We start from the raw sequence: 23,366 nt of genomic DNA on the forward strand, positions 1-23,366 counted from the left end.
GGTTCCAGGAACTAGAACCTGGAGATCTTTGAAGCCATTATTTAGCCTACAACCCTCTCCAAACAGAGTAGCTATGGTCCTAGAAGAATGGGACAAATTCTCATTGCTTTTTTTCCCCATCTCTGTCCTCTTACCTCCTACAACTTGGCTCTGGATACAAGATGCAGTAGCACAAAGTATATGGCACAGTAGTATAACTAAAAGCCCTAACTCTCTAACCAGAGGACTGAAAATTGGAGATCCAGGGAAATGGAAAGTAAAATGAATATTGAGGAGAGGAAGAAGCTCAGGAAAGTTGTCTTTTGAACTCCTGGGTATACCTCCTAGCTGTATATGAATGGATATAAGCCTAAATTGCTTATCAAAGTCTGAGAATTAAAATTCAGCATAGACCAAAACCCAGGTCCCAGGCTAGCCACTGGGTGGTACACATATGGGACAGATACAAATACCACTGCAAAGACTCTAAAAACTTAACTGACATTGGAACTACAACCAACGTAAGACTGGTGGGAACTGATGCCCTGAGCCCATCATTATCAATGATCTGATAAAACAAATATACTGACATCTCCAAAGCAACAATCAGAGTCTCATAACACAATATTCCAAATGTCTAGAATATAATCTGAAATCACTCAGCACATAAAGCACCAGGAAATTATCATCTCAGTTAGGAAACAACAATCAATCAACAGGTACCAACAATCAGGTGAGACACATTGGATATAGACAAAGGCTTTAGAACAGCTATTACAAAAATTCCCAAAGAAATGAAGGCAAACATTCTTGAAATGAATGGAAACACGACAGTTTAAACATAGTAACAGAAAATACAGAAGACCAAATGAAAATTTTACAATGAAAAATACAGTAACAACAACAAAAAAAATTTAAGCCACTTCCCTAAATCTATCAATTGGAAATCTGGAAAGACAAGCTTCTCTTTTAACAGTGACCATTCCTTGTGATGGTCAACTCTATTAATCATTAACACCTCAGTGGTAACTATTTTAATCAGATGGCTTTTTTTTTTTTAGCCCTAGTGATACTAACTGAAAAAGAAATTGTCTTTGAACTTTGCCACTTTAGTCATCCCTTTGCAATAAAGTACCCATAGTTGGCATTCAATGACTGTTGAGAAAACTTAATAAACAGAAATAAATAGAATAAAAGCATGTCTTTATGAGACAGAGAAAAAAAGTTAAGTAAAATGTGACAACTAGATACAAAATAGACCCACTGTTTTATAAGATGTGATTAATATAAGACTCAACATGCTGGTTCTTTAAAGTGAACTGAGTAGGTAACTCTATAGGCCAAATTTTTTTTTAAGGTTATTTTAAGATGAGTCCTTGCCATGTTGCCCAGGCTTGCCTCGAACTCCTAGGCTCAAAGGATCCTCCCACCTCAGCCTCCTCAGTAGCTGGGGCTACATAAACATACCACTATGCCTGGCTCCCTAAATCATATTTAAGTGTTTAAGATATTGTTCTTAAATCAATGAATTTAATAAGCATTATACTAAAAGCCAAGAAAAAACATGGTATGTACAACTTGAAATCCACGTGGATTTCATTTTGGCTCTCTATATTAGTAAATCTTCACAAAAATTTATTTATACAAAATTAATAACTTAATGGGTATTTTAAAAATAGACTGTAATAAATAGATGTAATTTCAGAAAAGTTCTGATGTTTGTTCTACACACTAAAAAAATAGAATTTCAAAAAAGGGTCAAGATTAGAAAACATGAAAATTAACTGACTTAGGGTTCAAAAAAAGGAGATAGTCCCTGGGTTCTAGACTTGGAGTTACATTTATAGAACCACCATATAAAATATAAATACCATATATCAACAACATTCTTCAAAGCACTAAAATGGCTTGAGCCAATTATGCCAATTACAAATTTCCATATACATATATACCACATGAATGTATAAATATTTTCATTTCAGATTTACTAGTCCATTCAATCAAGAAATTTGAACATCTGGAGATCAGGAAAATGCAAATCAAAACCACAATGAGACACAACTTCACACCCACTAGGACAGCTATAATCAAAAACACAGATAATTAAACTCCAAGGATATAAGGAAATTGGAATCCACATATACTATTGGTAGAAATGTAAAATGGGCAGCCACTTTGGAAAATAGTCTGGCAGTTCCTCAAAAAGTTAAATGAAGAGTTACCATATGACCCAGAAATTCCATGCAAGGTATATATCCAAAGAAATGGAAATATATGTCCAGGCAAATGTATACAAATGTTCACAGCAGCATTATTTATAATAACAAAAAAGTGGAAATAACCCAAATATTCATTAACTGATGAAATAAACAAAATGTTGTATATATGCATACAATGAAATATTATTCAACAATAAAAAGGAATAAAGGACTGATGCATGTTTTCAAGATTCATCTAAGAGGCCAATCACGGAAAACCATGATTCCATTTATATGAAATTACTAAAATAGTGAAATCTATATAGACAGAAAGAAAGTAGATTAGTATATTAGTTGGCCAAAGGCTGTGAGAGGAGAGGATGAAGAAAACAGGGATGACTGTTAAAGTAAGGTTTCTTTTTGGGGAGATGAAACTGTGGTAATGGGTACACACAGCTCCATGAACATACTAAAAGCCACTGAATTGTATACTTTAATAGTGTGACATGTAAATTATAGCTCAATAAAAGCTTTTAAGAAAAACAAAACACTATTTCTTTTAAAGCAAAGAACTGGTGTATGTAACAAAGTTGGTTAAACACACTTTGCTGAATACTGCTCCTATAAGGCTTTTTATTTCTCACCTAAAATTTCTGAAAGTCAAATATAACAAGAAAGAAGGAAGATTGGAAAAGTAGTTCAAGATAAACCTTCATGTGAAGTATTATATGCTTTACTGTTTTCTAAAAAGCATCAAAACATCTCTACAGCTTCTGCCATTTGGAAATTAAGAAATTCTTCTTCAGAGGTAGAATACTAGTAAAGTTGCCACCCGTAAATTAAATAGCTTAAGGAATCAGCAGTGCAAACTATAAAATAATTTTTTAAAAGCATAAACCAGGCCAGGTGCAATAGCTCATGCCTGTAAACCCAGCACGTTGGAAGGCCAAGGTAAGAAGATTGCTTGAGGCCAGGAGTTCAAGACCAACCTGGGCAACACAGTGAGACCTTGTCTCTACAAAAACATTTTTAAAAGTTAGCTGGGCATGGTGGTGCACTTGTGGTCCCAGCTACTTGGGAGGCTAAAGCGGGAGGATTGGTTGAACCCAGGAGTTCGAGGTTGCAATCAGCTATGATTGCACCACTGCACTCCACCCTGGGCGACAGAGTGAGACCGTGTTTCAAATATATATATATTTTTTTTTAATTAAAAACTATTTAAAAAACTAACCAGATTCTAGAAAAAAGTGAAAACACATTGTCAAAAATGCTACTAACTTGATTTGAAAAAGACTATCTCAGTGTCTTCCACATGAGGCAAGAGAAGAAACCAATTCTTAAACCTTATTTCCCCTACCCCTGAGGATCAATGGGTTCCTATAGATAGAATTTTATATTTATATTTTCCCATTGTTATTAATGGTAATTAACAACATGTAAATGGTATGGTTAAAAGTCGCCCTCATTTCATCTTTGATACTTTATCTTTTCTTTGTTTCAATGCATTGATACCTTATCTTGATGTCTCACATCACTTCAACAGAAATAAAAAATACATTTTGAAAAGCAATGTAAAAAATTAACCTTTGTCTCAGAAAATTATACTAAAAAACTGTTATAGGCCAGGTATGGTGGCTCACATGTGTAATCCCAGCATTTTGGGAGGCTGAGGCCCACAGATCACCTGAGGTCGGGAGTTCGAGACCAGCCTGACCAACATGGAGAAAACCCCATCTCTACTAAAAATACAAAATTAGCCAGGTGTGGTGGCGCATGCCTGTAATCCCAGCTACTCAGGAGGCTGAGGCAGGAGAATGGCTTGAACCCGGGAGGCAGAATTTGCGGTGAGCCGAGATCATGCCATCGCACCCCAGCCTGGGCAACAAGAGCGAAACTCCATCTCAAAAAAAAAAACAAAAAACTGTTGGAAGATTTAAAATGATTTAGCTACAGGTGTTATGAAAACTAAGCATAGGAAAAAATAAGGCAATTTTTAAAACCAGGAAAAACAAAATATTGAATAAGAAAGAAACCTAGCTGGGCACAGTGGCTCACACTTGTAATCCCAGCTATTTTGGGAGCCTGAGGAGGGCAGATCACTTGAAGTTAGCAGTTCGAGAACAGCCTGGCCAACATAGTGAAACCTTGTCTCTACAAAAAATACAAAAATTACCCAGGCATGGCAGCGTGCACCTGTAATCCCACCTACTTGGGAGGCTGAGGTGGGAGGGAGAATCTCTTGAACCTGGGAGGCAGAGGTTGCAGTGAGCCAAGGTCGTGCCACTGCACTTCAGCCTGGGTGACAGCGCAAGACCCTGTCTCAAAATACAAAAAAAAGAAAAAAAGAAAGAAACCTATATCACAGTGCACTATGTTGCAAGAATATTTACATAGTCATAATATTGTAAATAACAGTGATTTAACCAAAAATTGTGATATACTTGCACTGAATTTTGTCAGGGAGGGATGTAAGAAAGTTAAATACACATCTCTTCTACAACTGCAAAGCAAAAGATAAGTTTAAAATTATTTTAAAATAACAGTAAAGGGCCAGGCACGGTGGCTCACACTTGTAACCCCAGCACTTTGGGAAGCTGAGGTTGGCAGATCGCTTGAGCCCAGCAGTTCAACACCAGCCTGGGCAACACAGCAAAACCCTGTCTCTACAAAAAATACAAAAATTAGCCAGGCATCTGTGGCACATGCCTGTAGTCCCAGCTACTTGGGAGGCTGAGGCAGGAAGATTGCTTGAGCCCAGGAGGCAGAAGTTGCAGTGAGTTGAGATCCTGCTATTGCACTCCAGCCTAGGTGACTGCAGTGAGTTGAGATTAAGTCACTGGACTTTAGCCTGGGTGACAGAGTAAGACCCTGTCTCAAAAAAAATAAATAAATAAAATAAATAATAATATTTAGAACTAAATGGTGGTATGTACCAGAAGTAACTACTAGAAACTGGTTGCTTCTGGAACCCTGATAAAATTGAGCTAGGTAAGGATAGGAACTCTTGTTTTCACTAACTCTTTTTTTATTCTATTTTAACTATGTGCATGTCACTTTGATAAAATAAGTAAGATTTACTTGCGAAACAGGTGATGCATTTCCTACTGATACACAGATTCATCATCAATCAAAGATTGCATTTCATCACACCCTCTGCCCTGGTAACCTGATTTTGGGTCCTTATTTGACACGATGGTTTGTTTTCTTTTTTTTTTATTTTTTTGAGACAGAGTTTCGCTCTTGTCGCCCAGGCTGGAGTAGAATGGCGCAATCTCGGCTCACTGCAACCTCCGCCTTCTGGGTTCAAGCGATTCTCCTGCCTCAGCCTCCCAAGTAGCTGGGATTACAGGCACCCACAACCACGCTCGGCTAATTTTTGTATTTTTGGTAGAGACTGTTGGCCAGGCTGGTCTTGAACTCCTAACCTTGGGTGATCCACCCACCTTGGCCTCCCAAAGTGCTGAGATTAAAGGCATGAGCCACTGCGCCCGGTCATGGTTTATTTTCTCATTCTACTGGGACTTAATACTTAACAGCAGCAGCACATGGAATTTGTGGATCTCAGTATGAGATACTCTGTAAGATGTTTATTTCTTTTAGGTTCCCTCAGAGAATCACCAAAGGAAAATTCATGCACAGAGTATAAAATATTCCCCCCAAACAGACTTACTAAGTTTTATGAAAATAAAACCAGTTATTTCCACAAGATGTTCTGAGTTATATTTATATAGATTATTATCCTGCCAAGTTATTTTATTGTTAAAAAATAAACACTTCATGAAAGGTAAACAGTTCTCAGTCTTATGTAGATGCTAAAAAGGTTGATTTCATAGAAGTAGAGAGTAGAATAGTGGTTACTAGAGGCGAGGAAACGGATGGGGGAGGAAGTGATAGCTAAAAGTTGGTTATGTATAGAAAAGTACAGCCGGATAGGAGGGAAAAGTTGTAGCATGCTACAGCACTATAGGGTGACTATAATTAACAACAATTGGTTGTATATTTTCAAATAGCTAGAAGACCAGATTTTTTAATGTTCCCAACACAAAGAAATGACAAATGTTTGAGATGATGGATATGCTAACGGCCATGTGTAATGGCCTATTTGACACTATATACACGTATCTAAACATCACACTGATGGCAGCGGCGGGCCTTCTGGAGTGGCTGCTAACGTCACGCCAGCTGCAGCAGGGAGACACAGGCAGTGGCGGCAGGATTGGCTTCAAGAGCAGCAATGGTGGCAGTGGGTCCCCTGTGCTCCACGTCCCCGAGGCAGCCTATGGCATAGCTGTCAATGTGGGTTGATGGGGGGCGGAGGGGAGGCGGAGCTGGGCGCGGGGCGGTGCCCCGCTCCACAAAGGCAGCGGGACCCAGGGACAAGCGGGGGCCCCCTAGCCCACCCCACCTCTGGAGCCAGGCTGAGCCCGCCCTCCAGCAGAAGAGCAGCACGGTTGGGCAGGAGGGGCAGGCAGAGAGGGGCCCAGCAAGGACCTGGAGCCCCCACACCAGGCTGCAAGGAGATGCGGCCAGGGCTGCTGACAGGCTCCAGGGAGTGCGCGAAAGCCCCGCCCTCTCAGATGCAGGACCTGGACATCTCTGGATTCTGCACCCTCAGGGGTCCGGGAAAGTCCCCCTTCCCCTGCAGGCTCAGGAATGTCTGCTCCTGCTGCCTGGCCTCTCCCGACTCCCAGCCCCCTGCTCCAATCTTGGAGCAGGGCTGAAGCCAAGCCCGGTAACTGTCACAGCCCAGCCAGGTATGTGGACACTCAGGGCATTGCTGACGTGCTAGCTGCCTGCCACCTCAGCCCCCTCTGGACTTTGGGCACCAAAAAGCAAGACGGGGGAGTCAAGGGGAGATTAGTGCAGCTCGGTGCTGGCCTGCAGATGCCCCTTGGCAGGAGCAGCCTGGAAGCCATGGATGGCGGCAGGCAGCAGACAGGCTCCTGGGCAGAAGGGGGCAGGTCCCCAGTGAGGCCCCACCTTCCAGGCCAGGGAGGGCCTGAAGGCTGAGGGCCAGGCTGCCAGTGCTGTGGACTGGAGTGGGAACTTGTGGTGCCTTTTCCAGGCACAGCAATCCATAGACCAATCAGTGCATACTTCCTCCCCTCTGAGGCCCATAAAAGCCCCAGGATCAGCCAGAGCTGTACAGATGATGCAACAACCAGCTGCAGGGAGGAGTTACCTTCTCTGCTGAGAGCTGGACAGATGATGGGACGACCAGCTGCAGAGAGGAGCTACCCTCTCTGCTGAGAGCTGGACCGAGGATGAGATGACCAGCTGAAGAGAAAAGCTACCCCTTCTGCTGAGAGCTGAACACTCTTCAGGATACCCTGGCTACAGAGAGGAGCTGCCCACTGCAGGTCTCCTCTAAGCTGTTCTATTGCTCAATAAAGCTTCTCTTCATCTTCCTCACCCTCCATCTGCATACCTCATTCTTCCTGGTTGCAGGACAAAAACTTGGGATCCACTAAATGGCGAGGCTAAAAGAGCTGTAACATAAACAGAGCTGAAACATTCTTGCCACATTGTGGGCAAAGAGAAGGAGAGAAGAGCTGCAGCCCTTCCAGAAGCCCAGACCTGGGAGCTCCCTGAGCCAGGGCTATGAGTCCCTCTTTGGGGCCCTGCGGTTCCTGGTGTCTCCAAGCTTCCAGATGCCATCACACTCCCCGGGAGCAGCCGGGGAAGCTGCTTGAAGTGCACCTGGTCTAGCTGCAGCCTTGCAGGAAGGCAATGCCCATGCCAGCACCTGGAGCTACCTGCTCCGTGGCAGCAGCCAGTGTGTCTGACTGCACACTGGTTGTACCCCCCTCTAGCTCACATACTCCTCCCCAGCTCCACGCCTGACTCGTGCAGTCTCCCTTGGAGGCATGAGATCCAGGCTGGTAGCATGAGCCTGCCAGGCCAAGTGGATGGAACAAGCCCAGCGGGCCCAGACAGAGGCGCCACCAGCCACAGGTTTCCAGCCAGAAAGGAGACATCCTAAAGATGCTGTAACAACACTGTATTCCATAAGTATGTATAATTATTAAGTAAATTAATATAACAAAAGAAAAAGGAAACTGTTTATTCTTAAAAAGAAAGCGTTAAATAATACTTCCAGAAAAAAAAAGATGTTAGTTGCTCCATCTTCTTGGTATATTTTATTGTTTTTGCCTGACAATGTGTGTGTGTGGTGTTTTTTTTTTTTTTTTTTTATGTAAGAATCATCCTAAGAGTTCCAGAGGGATCTTAGGATAGGACTGTGTCAGATAATATATCCCACAGAATTGTTGACTACTATATGCTAGGTATGAGCCCACACCATAAAATGTTTATAGAACATGAGAATCAGAAAGTTACTAATACTCTGCTTAAATTTATTATCATTATAATTTGTTTTTATTTATTTATTTTTTTGAGATGAGGTCTCACTCTGCTGCCCAGGCTGGCCTTGAACTCCTGGCCTCAAGCATTCCTCCCACCTCAGCCTCCCAAAGTGCTGGGATACAGGCATGAGCCACCATGCCCAGCCTCTTCTTAAATTTATAGAATAGAAAACTCCTTATTACTTTTCTCCCTTCCTCAACTCTTAAAAGCAAAGGAGCCTTTTCTACACAAAATTTCTAGAATACCTCAGAATATTACCTACTTATATCTACACAAAATTTCTAGAATACCTCAGAATATTACCTACTTATATCTGACAGACTGTCAGACCAATAACTAATTCTAGGACTGATTCTACAAACCAGATTACCACTCTGCCTTAGGCAACTTCATGCTGCCAACACATAGAATACCAAGTCCTGTGACTCAGTCTCCTTTTCTTGCCTCTGGAGATACCTTGTCTATTTAGGTCTATTTAAATACACAACTACAAGAGATACTCAGAGCATAAGTTGTATTACTAGAGATCAATGAGGTAAGTTATTCATATGCCCTTGCAATTAGCTTCGCACTGGTTTAAAATAATTAAATAATTTCTTTGAAGTTCTGGGTTGTAACTCCCTTTCCACTCACTAGCTTCCTTTAAAGTAATATTTGTCCCTACTCAATAGCTGATCTATTCCCAACCCAAGGAAGAAGCTGAATTCTCCTCAGGTCTGCTGATGCCCAAAAATGCCTATTAAAGCTTCTGGTTCAATTAGTAGGTTTCAAGTCAAAATTGCTCTCTTTAAAATTAGTAGCTCTGAATTTTGCCTATTGAGACTTCCTGAATAGCTTTTTTCTTTGCTGTTCTACACTTTTCATTCATGATCTTAAAATTGGCCTCCTTGTCCTCACAAGTGGCTCCTCCTGTCTGTCCTTATTCTACTTTATTATCCATACTTTTCATGGAAGTGAATTATCCTGGATCTTCTATTCTTAGTAATCTCATTCTGGAGTCTCCTTGCTTTAACTTAGATTTCTTTCTTTCTTTTCTTTTCTTCCTCCCTTCCTTCTTTCTTTTCTTTTCCTTTCCTTTTTCTTTCTCTCTCTCTCTCTCTCCCTCTCTCTCCCCTTCTCTCTCTCTCTCACCCTCCCTCCCTCCTTTCTCTCTTTCTCTCTCTCTCTTTTTTTTTGAAGACAGGGTCTCACTCTGTCACCCAGGTTGGAGTGCAGTGGTGCAATCATGGTTCACTGCAGCCTCAACCTCCCAGGCTCAATTGATCCTCCAGCCTCAGCCTCCCAAGTAGCTGGGACTACAGACACATATAAACACACGTGGCTAATATTTGTATTTTTTGTAGAGATGGGGTCTCGCTGTGTTGGCCAGGCTGGAGATTTTCTAAAAGCTTAGTTAAACCCAAATATAACTTCATATCATAAGGAAAAGACAGAGTTCCAAATTTATCACTGGGCATTTCTTCTTTTCACTATCCCAACTTTCCCAGCCTAACCCAGCCCTCACCCTTCTCCCCCTCCATTCCAGGCAAGTTTCCAAGTCAATGGTAGAACATCACAAGTTAACTGTACCCGTAACTTTTCTAATTTCAGTCAAGCTAGTCATATACCTAAATTCCACAATTCTGATCAAAGTTTTGGAGGTTATTTTGTCTCAGAACTTAAGTGACTAGGAAAAGATCATTAAGTAAATAATAAAGTTAGAACCAAAATACAAATACTCTAACAAAGATAGAAAAGGAAATGATAGTTCGGTCCAATAGTCAACTTTTATATTCCAGGCTCACTTTCCTAAATAGTGTTAAGTATTCTTCCTGAAAAACCCAAAAAGTATATATAATTTCACGTTTTACCAACTTTTGTGAAACAACTGAAGTACAATAAAACTGCATATACTTAGGCTGGGTGTGGTGACTCACACCTGTAATCCCAGCACTTTGGGAGGCCAAGGCAGGTGGACTGCTTGAGTCCAGGAGTTCAAGACCAGCCTGGGGAACATGGCAAAACCCTATCTCTACAAATAAATACAAGTTAGCCAGGCATAGTGGCATGCACTTGTAGTCCCAGCTTCTCAGGAGGCTGAGGCTGGAGGATCGCTTGGGCCTGGGGAGGTCAACGCTGCAGTGAGCTGTGATCATGCCACTGTACTCCAGCCTGGCCACCAGAGTAAGACCCCATCACAAAAAAAAAAATAAAATAAACTTTAATATTAAAAAATCTGCACACATTTAAAGTATACAATTGAGGTCAGGCACAGTGGCTCACACCTGTAAACCTAGCACTTTGGGAGGCCAAGGTGGGAGGACTGCTTGAGCTCAGGAGTTCAAGATCAGTTTTGGCAACAAAGCAAAACCCCATCTCTACAAAACAAAAATAAAATAAAATACAAAAAATTTGCTGGGCATGGTGGTGCACGCCTGTAGTCCCAGATACTCGGGAGGCTGAGGCACGAGACTCGCTTGAACCTGGGAGGTGAAGGTTGAGGTGAGCAGAGATCATGCCACTCCAGCCTAGGTGACAGAGCGAGATGCTGTCTCAAAGAAGAAAGAAAAAGTGTACAATTGATCGGTTTTGTCATGCGTATATACCAATCACTAAATACAATGAAGAAAACAAAAACCAAACATTTCTATCGCCTCAAAAGTTTACTCTGGGCCCGACGCGGTGGCTCAAGCCTGTAATCCCAGCACTTTGGAAGGCTGAGGGGGGTAGTTCACCTGAGGTCAGGAGTTTGAGACCAGCCTGGCCAACACAGTGAAACCACGACTCTACTAAAAATAAAAAAATTAGCTGGGCATGGTGGTGGGCGCCTGTAATCCCAGCTACTCAGGAAGCTGAGGCAGGAGAATCGCTTGAACCCAGGAGGTGGAGACTGCAGTGAGCCAAGATCGTGCCATTGCACCCCAGCCTGGGCAACAAGAGAGAAACTCTGTCTTAAAAAAAAAAAAAAAGTTTACTCTGCCCCTACATAATCTATCGTTTCCCTTTTCTCCTGCACCAATATCAGCACCCAGTCTCCAGGCAAGCTTCCTTTCACAATAGACTAGTTTGCATTTCCTGGAATTTTATATGAATGGAATCTTAAACATGCATGCTATTTTTTCCTGGCTTAATTTATTCAGCATAATGCTTCTGAGATTCATTCATGTTGTTGCATATATCAATAGAGCTTCCTTTTTACCACTGAATCATCTAATAAAATTTTACAAAGAAGTAAAAAGAAAATCCTCATTGTGAAAACATCTTACTCTATGTATAGTACACAGAACTTACATTTTCAAGATATTTCTATTTTGAAAGAGAGAATGTCAAAGACTGCTCAATGAAAAAAAATTACTGGTATCAAAATCTTTAAGGAAAAATACAAACAAATTAAAGACTTCAATTACAGTTGACCCTTGAACAATGCAGAAGCTGGGGCACAACTCCCCGCAAGGTTGAAAATCTGAGTATAACTTTGGACTCCAGAAAAGCTTTACTAATAGCCTGACAATCAAAAGTCTTACCAAAAACATAAACAGTTGATAACACATATTATATGCCTTCCACAGTGTATTCTTACAATAAAGTAAGCAGAGAAGGAAAATGTTATTAAGAAAATCATAAAGGCAGGGCATGATGGCTCATGTCTGTAATCCCAGCACTTTGGGAGTCAAGGCAGGTAGATCACTTGAGGTCAGGAATTTGAGACCAGCCTGGCCAACATGGTGAAACCCCCATCTCTACTACAAATACAAAAATTAGCCGGGTATGGTGGCATGCGCCTGTAGTCCCAGCTACTTGGGACACTAAGGCAGGAAAGTCACTTGAACCTAGAAGGTGGAGGTTACAGTGAGCCAAGATTGTGCCACTGCACTCCAGCCTGGGTGACCAGAGCGAGACTCCGTCTCAAAAACAAAAAATAAATAAATAAAGGTAAGAAAGAAAGAAGAAAGAAAGGGAGGGAGAGAAGGCAAGGAGGGAGGGAGGGAAAGAAAAGAGAGGAGAGGGGAGGGGGAAGAAGAGGAGAGGGAAGTAAAAGGAAAGGAAACAAAATCATAAAGAAGAGAAAACACATTTTCAGTACTGTACTGTATTTATCGTAAGTTTATGTCATCTGTTTACAGCAAGAATCATCTGTCTGAAGTGGCAGGCAACCACAGCTGCAGACCTCAATCTACTTTACATATCAAACAATTCAATTTTTTCCTATAATGTCATGATTTTCTCTGCTTCTTGGGAACACTTCCAGGATCACAAGTGGCACTTGATATAGGTCACATGGTGTTATTCAAGGTTTAGGGTACTGCACTAAACACAATAAAAAATACGTGAGAAACACAAGAGATCACTTTTACTGTGATATGCCATTTACTGGAAAGATGAAGTGCTCACGTGGAGATGATTAGCACCTCGAATACTTACAGTACTTGAGTTTACCGTAAAAGCAACAAGAGGTGGCTATGCAATTACTATAGTATTATAATATATATTACAGTTAATTTTATGCAGTTATGGTTTAATACTGCATTTTCTGTTTGCATTTTTCTTGACTGCAAATGAGGCCATGTACGATCTGGGTTTGTATGCATACGTTTTGATAAATTTTAACTTTTAATAATAGATGTATATATTTTATGGTAGTACCTGATAAAATAAACTAGTATCTACTTGTATTTTATGCATTCGCAACATATCTCTCTCAATTTCTTGATGTTTCTAAGCCATGCGGCTCATCTGTGGCTTTTCCAAATTGTTGCAAATCTCCAAAAATTTTTCCAATATATTCATTGAAAAAAAATCTGTGTATAAGTGAAACCCCGTCTCTACTAAAAATACAAAAAATTAGCTGGGCGTGGTTGCAGGCACCTGTAGTCCCAGCTACTCGGGAGGCTGAGGCAGGAGAATGGCCTGAACCCGGGAGGCGGAGCTTGCAGTGAGCTGAGATCGCGCCACTGCACTCCAGCCTGGGCGACAGAGCAAGACTCCGTCTCAAAAAAAAGAAAAGAAAAGAAAAAAAATCTGTGTATAAGTAGACCTGCGCTATTCAAATCCATATTGTTCAAGGGTCAACTGTATCTAGCTTTAGCAGCTCAATTTTCATCATGTTGGCCAGGCTGGTCTCGAACTCCTGACCTCGTGATCCACCTGCCTCGGCCTCCCAAAGTGCTGGGGTTACAGGCGTGAGCCACCGCGCCCAGCCACATTTTTTTATTTAATAGTTGCTGATGTTTCTTGGTATTTTTTAAGAGACAGGGTCTCTATTGCCCAGGCTGTCGTGCAGTGGCATGATCACTGCAGCCTCAATCTCCCAGCCTCAAGTGATCCTCCCATCTTAGCTTCCCAAGTAGCTGAGACTACAGGCGTGCAAGACATCCAGCTAATTTTTTTTATTTTTTGTAGAGAGGAGGTCTCACTATGTTGTCAGGGCTGGTCTTAAACTCCTGGGCTCAAGCAATCCTTGAGATTTCGAAAAGTGGTGGGATTACAGGTGCTGAGCCACCACACCCGGCCCTGCATTTGTATCCTTGCCTGAGTCCCTGCAAATATTAAGTATGTGTCTGTCTTTCTTCATCCAAACACCCACTTATTCCTACACATAAAATCTTTCTTCTATGCATAAAACATCTCCATTCCTAACAAAGACTTCCACAAAGTCCTATCCAGTTCCTACATTCAGGTCCAAGGTCTCTATGTGATTTTCAATTCTTTCCACTAACTCTAAAGGTGATTCATTGTGGCCTGGTGACCTATAAACTAAAACGCAAGTTGTACCTCTTCTTTTACTTGTATTATGAATGGTGAAGTAGAAAAAATATATCTACAATAGAAATTTCCATTCAGAAAAGGGAAAAGTAGAAAACATATGGTAGTCATGAAGGTAAACTGCCAGGGCAAGAGAGTACGTTCATTGGTCAGCACAGTTACAAGTCCAGGTTTTGTTCCCTGAGAGAAAAATCCTGTCTATAGCCCTCCCTGGCCCTTAGCCTTATTCCTTAGCAATTATTTTTCAAGAAGTGGGCAATGGGTCATGTGATTTTGTTGAAGGTTACACAGATCTTGTTGTTGCATTGAATTTTACAACATGTATAACCAAATTCTGGTAAGTTTTATCAGCTAAATTTTGGCAGAGTCTGTAACACTGCCAGTTATAAACTTAACCTTATTTTCCCTCATACTACCTATTAAGGATAGAAGTTTCTCATAAAGACTCACTTGGATAGGATTCAAGTTTTTATCGTCTGTTTTTATCGTCTACTACACTAGTCATGTCAGTAGTTCAGTTAATACACCAAGAATCTGAAATAAGTAATTATACATAAAGTATTTTCTGTAAGAGTGTTTTTTAATATGAATTACTTCTTTAACATCTGGCATACCACTTAGAACATCCATAATCTATGTAATGTTCTTGATGTAAAGTTTTCTACAAGGAGTTCACTAGTCCCATTATGCTTAACTATATGTTAGATCTTCTATTGTAAACTCTGTTTTTCAATAGCTTATGAAGCTGTTTAAATTTGCTCTAGCTTAAAACTTGACAACTAAGGACCATCAAGATAATAATGCACATATTTTTAAAGTTCATATATGTTTACAAGAAGAGAGTGATATACTCTGTTGTACTGTCATCTTACAGAAGCCTTGAAATCTTTTTTGTCCTGTCTTACAAAAAGAAATGTATTAAGACAATGAAATTTAAGAATTAGTATGAATGTTATACTATGAACAAAAAGAGAGGCAATCAACATAATGTACTAGTGAATATTTCACAGATTCTAGTTACAGGGAAAGATTTCAAACCAGTATCCTGCTGGTTGTTCTGTCAGCTATGATCTCAAGGTCAAGATTTACCGTAACAAAAATGTTAGCTGCTTTTCTCTAGTTAATATAAACAAGTTAGTCATTTTACTATTACAACAGTCAGTGACCAACAGTATCAAGAGCTATCAATGACTAGAGTTGTCAAGAAAGTTGTTAGCCCTTAATGCTGGTAAATCCAACATAAAGGGATTTAATCAATAATATAGATCAACTAACATCAAAGAAACCAAATACAAATCACTATTCTGTGATACTCTCCCTAAACGTAGACTATCTGGTAAATATGCAGGCCCCCAGTCAGAGGACATCTAAATGCAACAAGACTACTTCAGCATAAATTCACCAGCACTAATAGGAAAATATCCTACTAATCAGCTGTTTGTTTTCACATGTTGATCACTATGTCTAAAAACACTCCAGAATCTAATACGGCTTTTGATTAATATACACAGTTTCCTCTAATCTAGAAAAAGGTTAAGTGTTCAAAGCTTGCAAAGTTAGCAAAGCTAACTAACTTTAGGTCTCCTCGTCTCTTGGTTATTGTTTTGGTCGTTCTTTTAATAGGATTTTGCAGAATAATACAACTACTAAAAAGAAAGTATTAATAAATCAAATATTCGCTAAGTATATACAATATGCACAGCACTCTGGGGCATATGTTTTTTTTTAAGTCATAAAGTCTGCCCATCAAGAATAACAATTTTGGCTGGGCATAGTAGCTCACGCCTGTAATCTCAGCTCTTTGGGAGGCTGATGCGGGAGGACGGCTTGAGCCCAGGAGTTTGTGACCAGCCTAGGCAATATGGTGAGACCCCGTCTCCACAAAAAATAAATAAACTGATTAACTGGGCATGGTGGCACGTGCCTGTGTCCCACCTACTTGGGAGGCTGAGGTGGGAAAAATCGCTTGAGCCTGGGAGGTCGAGGCTACAATGAGCCATGATGGCGCCACTGCACTCCAGCCTGGGAGACAGAAGTGAGAAGGTCTCAAGATTTACATGAATAAGATTAGACAAGACGTACATGAACAATTAGTGAATGGGCCATTATCTAATAAAATGTTGTGCTACGTACTACAGATTCAGGCTTTAATGCTTGAAAGAGAGTTTAGGATGGGAGAAAAACAACGTTGGCTAAAATTGTTGGACGCAGACAAGGCGTGGTGGCTCATGCCTTGTAATCCAGTCCCCTGGGAGGCTAGGACGGGCAGATAGCTTGAGCCCAAAAGATCAAGCCCAGCCTGCGCAACATGGTGAAACTGCATCTCTACAAAAAATACAAAAAATTAGCTGGGCATGGTGGCACATGCCTATAATCCCAGCTACTTGGGAGGCGGAGGCAAAGGCAGGAGAATCTCTTCAACCTGGGAACTGGAGGTTGCAGTGAGCCAAGATTGCGCCACTGAACTCCAGCCTGGGTGACAGAGCAAGACTCTATCTCAAAAAAAAAAAAAAAAAAAAAAAAAAAAAAAACTTACTACATAGAAATGTTTTGTTATTAAATTTGTTTGAGGGGAGTAGATGTTCTGAGGAGGTGGCACCCTAAAGAAAATAAAAACACTAGACAATTCAGAGTTGGTGAGGCCAGGCATGGTAGTGCACACCTGTAATCCCAGCAATTTGGGAAGTCGAGGCAGGGTGATCACCTGAGCTCTGGAGTTCAAGACCACCTGGGCAACATGGTGAAATCCCATCCCTACAAAAAACACAAAAATTAGCTGGGTGTGGTGACACGCACCTGTATTCCCAGCTACTTGAGAGGCTGAGGTGAGAGGATTGCTTGAGTTCAGGAGGTCAAGGATGCAGTGAGCCGAAATTGCACCACTGCACTCTAGCCTTGGTGGCAGAGTGAGACCCTGTCTCAAAAAAAACATAGTGGCCTTGGTTCAGAAAAAGACTAATCTCAAGTAGAATACATTTTTCATTTATTTTCCATTTACCTTGTTTTCTCAATCCCCTCAAATTCTGTTCATTATTTTATTCAAGTAATACATGGTTACGATTATAAGCAAGATTAGAAGTACATAAAAATATTTTCTTTCTTTTTTTTTTTTTTTTGAGACGGAGTCTTGCTCTGTTGCCCAGGCTGGAGTGCAGTGGCATGATCTTGGCTGATTGCAACCTCTGTCTCCTGGGTTCAAGCAATTCTCCTACCTCGGCCTCCCAAGTAGCTGGAATTACAGGCGTCCATCACCATGTCCAGCTAATTTTTGCATTTTTAGTACAGATGGGGGTTTCTTCTGCGCCCAGCCTAGAAGAACATAAAAATATTAAGTACACTAATCTATCCTCAAAACAGTATGTCTAATGAGATATACACATAAGTGCTAAAAGGTATAAATGGCCAGGCATGGTGGCTTACACCTGTAATCCCAGCACTTTAGGAGGCCGAGACAGGTGGATCACCTGAGATCAGGAGTTTGAAACCAGCCTGGCCAACATGGTAAAACCCCGTCTCTACTAAAAATACAAAAATTAGCCAGGTGTGGTGGTGGGCACCTGCAATCCCAGCTACTTGGGAGGCTGAGGCAGGAGAATTGCTTGAAACTGGGAGGCGGAGTTTGCAGTGAGCTGAGATCATGCCAATGCACTCCACCCTGGGCAACAAGAGCAAAACTCCATCTCAAAAAAAAAAAAAAAAAAAAAGCATAAACTGCCATGAGTTCTTATTCCTCACCTAAAATATTCTCTGCATTGGAATTTATAACAGTCTTCAGAAGTAAAAATCGGAGCTCCATTAATCCTAGATAAATCTCTCTTTTGCTCTAAAAATATAAAGCTACTGTTTTCAGGAAAATAATTTAGAAACTTACATTGCTTCCTTATATAATATATTCTAAAGTGGTTATCCTTTTTAAGTGCATGATCCTTTTATAATAAAATCCCAAAAATACATTTCCTTGCTCTTAAAAAATATATGCTATTACTTTTACTATTAAAACAAAACATTATTAGCTAGGGAATAAAGTTCTTTCCATCTACAACTGGCAGCTTGTGTAGTCCTGTAGCTTTCTTTATAGATATATTGATGTTAAAATACTGCTATGATATCTCAAAACATTAATTTCAGAATCTCACCAAGAATAACGATCCTCTGTTTACTCAGACTTAAAGGTCCAAGCTCTCCACAGGATTTTTTTTTCTCCATAGGATTTTAAAAAAGAACTCACAAGGGTCATATGTACTGACCCTTCCCTAGCTTTGCAACTAATTACCTTGTTTATAAATCCCATTATTTAACTTGACCTCCCTGCAGTTGTGGAATATAGATCATCCATTCCATGAGTCTATCCACCCACTAAAACTAAATTCAAGCTTCAAAATTACCAGCCCTGCCAAGCTCAGTGGCTCACACCTATAATCCCAACACTTTGGGAGGCCAAGGTGGGAGGATCATTTGAGCTCAGGAGTTCAAAACCAGCCTGGGCAAGATGGCAAAACCACGATTCTACCAAAAATACAAAACTTCTTTGTCTCTTTTGATCTTTGTTGGTTTAAAGTCTGTTTTATCAGAGACTAGGATTGCAACCCCTGCTTTTTTTGGCTTTCCATTTGCTTGGTAGATCTTTCTCCATCCCTTTATTTTGAGCCTGTGTACATCTTTGCACGTGAGATGGGTCTCCTGAATACAGCACACTGATGGGTCTTGACTCTTTATCCAATTTGCCAATCTGTGCTTTTTAATTGGGGCATTTAGCCCACTTACATTTAAGGTTAATATTGTTACGTGTGAATTTGATTCTGTCATTATGATGTTAGCTGGTTATTTTGCCCATTAATTGATGCAGTTTCTTCCTAGCCTTGATGGTCTTTACAATTTGGCATGTTTTTTGCAGTGGCTGGTAGCACTTGTTTCTTTCCATGTTTAGCGCTTCTGTCAGGAGCTCTTGTAAGGCAGGCCTGGTGGTGACAAAATCTCTCACCATTTGCTTGTCTGTAAAGGATTTTCTTTCTCCTTCACTTATGAAGCTTAGTTTGGCTAGATATGAAATTCTGGGTTGAAAATTCTTTTCTTTAAGAATGTTGAATATTGGCCCCCACTCTCTTCTGGCTTGTAGGGATTTTGCCTAGAGACCCACTGTTAGTCTGACAGGCTTCCCTTTGTGGGTAACTCGACTTTTCTCTCCGGCTGCCTTTAACATTTTTTCCTTCATTTCAACCTTAGTGAATCCGACAATTATGTGTCTTGGGGTTGCTCTTCTCGAGGAGTATCTTTGTGGTGTTCTGTGTTCCTGAATTTGAATGTTGGCCTGCCTTGCTAGGTTGGGGAAGTTCTCCTGGATAATATCCTGAAGAGTGTTTTCCAGCTTGGTTCCATTCTCCCCATCACTTTTTGCAGTGGCTGGTAGCAGTTGTTTCTTTCCATGTTTAGTGCTTCCTTCAGGAGCTCTTGTAAGGCAGGCCTGGTGGTGACAAAATCTCTCACCATTTGCTTGTCTGTAAAGGATTTTATTTCTCCTTCACTTATGAAGCTTAGTTTGGCTGGATATGAAATTCTGGGTGGAAAATTCTTTAGGAATGTTGAATATTGGCCCCCACTCTTTTCTGGCTTGTAGGGCTTTTGCCGAGAGAACACCAATCAAACGTAGATTTGGTCTTTTCACATAGTCCCATATTTCTTGGAGGCTTTGTTCATTTCTTTTTACTCTTTTTCTCTAACCTTCTCTTCTCGCTTTATTTCATTGATTTGATCTTCGATCACTGATACCCTTTCTTCCACTAGATCGAATCAGCTATTGAAACTTGTGCATGCGTCACGAAGTTCTCATGCCATGGTTTTCAGCTCCATCAGGTCATTTAGGGTCTTCTCTACACTGTTTATTCTAGTTAGCCATTCGTCTAATCTTTTTTCAAGGTTTTTAGCTTCCTTGCGATGGGTTCGAATATCCTCCTTTAGCTCGGAGAAGTCTGTTATTACCAACCTTCTGAAGCCTACTTCTGTCAACTTGTCAAAGTCATTCTCCGTCTGGCTTCGTTCCGTTGCTGGCGAGGAGCTGCGATCCTTTGGAGGAGAAGAGGCACTCTGGTTTTTAGAATTTTCAGCTTTTCTGCTCTGGTTTCTCCCCATCTTTGTGGTTTTTATCTACCTTTGGTCTTTGATGTTGGTGACCCCCAGATGGGATTTTGGTGTAGATGTCCTTTTTGCTGATGATGATGCTATTCCTTTCTGTTTGTTCATTTTCCTTCTAACACTCAGGTCTCTCAGCTGCAGGTCTGTTGGAATTTGCTGGAGGTCCACTCAAGACTTTGTTTGCCTGGGTATCACCAGTAGAGGCTGCAGAACAGCAAATATTGCAGAACAGCAAATATTGCTGCCTGATCCTTCCTCTGGAAACTTCGTCCCAGAGGGGCACCTGCCTATGTGAGGTGTCTGTAGGCCCCTACTCAGAGGTGTCTCCCAGTTAGGCTACACAGGGGTCAGGAACCCACTTGAGGAGACAGTCTGTCCATTCTCAGAGCTCAAATGCCATGCCGGGAGAGCCACTGCTCTCTTCAGAGCTGTCAGACAGGGACGTTTAAGTCTGCAGAAGTTGTCTGCTGCGTTTTGTTCAGCTATGCCCTGCCCACAGAGGTGGAGTCTAGAGGCAGTAGGCCTTGCTGAGCTGCAGTGGGCTCCGCCCAGTTCAAGCTTCCAGGCAGCTTTGTTTACCTACGCAAGCCTCAGCAATGGTGGACGCCCCTCCCTCAGCCAGGCTGCCACCTCACAGTTTGATCTCAGACTGCTGCGCTAACAGTGAGCAAGGCTCTGTGGGCATGGGACCCGCTGAGTCAGGCACGGGAGAGAATCTCCTTCTCTGCTGGTTGCTAAGACCTTGGGGAAAGTGCAGTATCTGGGCAGGAGTGTCCCATTTTTCTAGGTACAGTCTGACGTGGATTCCCGTGGCTAGGAAAGGGAAATCCCCTGACCCCTTGCACTTCCCAGGTAAGGCAATGCCCCGCCCTGCTTCACCTTGCCCTCTGTGGGCTGCACCCATTGTCCAACCAGTCCCAATGAGATGAACCAGGTACCTCAGTTGGAAACGCAAAAATCATCTGTCTTCTGCATCGATCACGCTGGGAGCTACAGACTGGAGCTGTTTCTATTCGGCCATCTTGGGCCATTACATAATGGTAAAGGGATCAATTCAACAAGAAGAGCTATCTATCCTAAATATATATGCACCCAATACAGGAGCACCCAGATTCATAAAGCAGGTCCTTAGAGACCTACAAAGAGACCTGGACTCCCACACAATAATAATGGGAGACTTTAACACCCCACTGACAATATTAGACAGATCAACGAGACAGAAGGTTAACAAGGATATCCAGGACTTGAACTTAGCTCTACACCAAGCAGACCTAATAGAAATCTACAGAACTCTCCACCCCAAATCAACAGAACATACATTCTTCTCAGCACCACATCACATTTATTCTAAAATTGACCACATAATTAGAAGTAAAGCACTCCTCAGAAATGTAAAAGAATAGAAATCACAACAAACTGTCTCTCAGACCACAGTGCAATCAAATTAGAACTCAGGATTAAGAAACTCACTCAAAACCGCAAAACTACATGGAAATTGAACAACCTGCTCCTGAATGACTACTGGGTAAATAACGAAATGAAGGCAGAAATAAAGATGTTCTTTGAAACCAATGAGAACAAAAACACAACGTACCAGAATCTCTGGGACACATTTAAAGCAGTGTGTAGAGGGAAATTTATGGCACTAAATGCCCACAAGAGAAAGCAGGAAAGATCTAAAATCAACACTCTAACATCACAATTAAAAGAACTAGAGAAGGCCAGGTGTGGTGGCTCACGCCTGTAATCCCAGCACTTTGGGAGGCCAAGGCGGGTAGGTCACCTGAGGTCAGGAGTTCAAGACCATCCTGGCCAACATGGTGAAACCGCATCTCTACTAAAAATACAAAAAAATTAGCTGGGCATGGTGGCGGGCGCCTGTAATCCCAGCTACTCGGGAGGCTGAGGCAGGAGAATTGCTTGAACCTGGGAGGCGAAACTTGCCATGAGCCAAGATCATGCCATTGCACTCCAGCCTGGGCAACAAGAGCAAACCTCTGTCTCAAAGAAAAAAAAGAAAACAAAAAGAAATAGAAACTAGGGTTAATTAAAAATGGCAAACAATGGTTCTATATAACACACCAAGCCTAAAATTCCTGTATTTTTTTTTTTTTTTGGAGGCAGAGTCTCATTCTGTTGCCCGGGCTGGAGTGCAGTTGCACGGTCTCAACTCACTGCAACCTCCGCCTCCTGGGTTCAAGCAATTCTCCTGCCTCAGCCTCCCGAGTAGCTGGGATTACAGGCACCCACCACTAAGCCCAGCTAATTTTTTGTATTTTTAGTAGAGATGGTGTTTTACCATGTTGGCCAGGCTGGTCTCGAACTCCTGACTTAGTGATTTACCCACCTCAGCCTCCCAAAGTGCTGGGATTACAGGTGTGAGACACCGTGCCCAGCCATAGTTTTTATTATCTTATAAAATTTATTCTTTTTTTCTTTTGAGACAGGGTCTCACTGTCACCCAGGCTGGAGTGCAAGTGGTGCAATCATAGCTCACTCTAGCCTCAATCTCCTGGACTCAAGCAATCCTCCTACTTCAGCCTCCTGAGTACCTGGGACTTACAGGCATACACCACCATGTCTGCTAATTTTTTTGGTTGTTGTTTTTAAGTAGAGACGAGGTCTCACTATGCCCAGGCTGGGCTGGAACTCCTGAGCTCAAGTGATCCTCCTGCCTCGATCTCCCAAAGTGCTGAGATTACAGGCATAAGCCAACATACCCAGCCAATAAATTTTATTCTTATTTCTCATTTAGAATGACAAAATGCACATCTGTGTACATAACTACAAAATAGTAAACTTTTATTTTTTTTTTTTTAGAGACAGTGTCTCACTATGTTGCCCAGACTAGACTCGAGTTCTTGGGCTTAAGCAAGCTTCCTGTTTCAGCCTCCTGAGTAGCTGGGACTACAGGGATGCGAGGTGGCACCTGGTTCAACATATTATTTTTAG

The 23,366-nt window shown here is 41.5% G+C and overlaps 1 protein-coding gene across 2 annotated transcripts in view; it reads right to left on the bottom strand.

Annotated features, from left to right (window-relative positions):
- The window catches only part of USP32 (ubiquitin specific peptidase 32), a 212,039-nt gene that overhangs the window by 141,927 nt on the left and 46,746 nt on the right, over window positions 1-23,366 (bottom strand). The window lies entirely within an intron of this gene.

The sequence above is a fragment of the Pongo abelii genome, chromosome 19 (genome assembly GCF_028885655.2).
Source record: "Pongo abelii isolate AG06213 chromosome 19, NHGRI_mPonAbe1-v2.0_pri, whole genome shotgun sequence".
In the NCBI taxonomy this organism is placed as follows: domain Eukaryota; kingdom Metazoa; phylum Chordata; class Mammalia; order Primates; family Hominidae; genus Pongo; species Pongo abelii.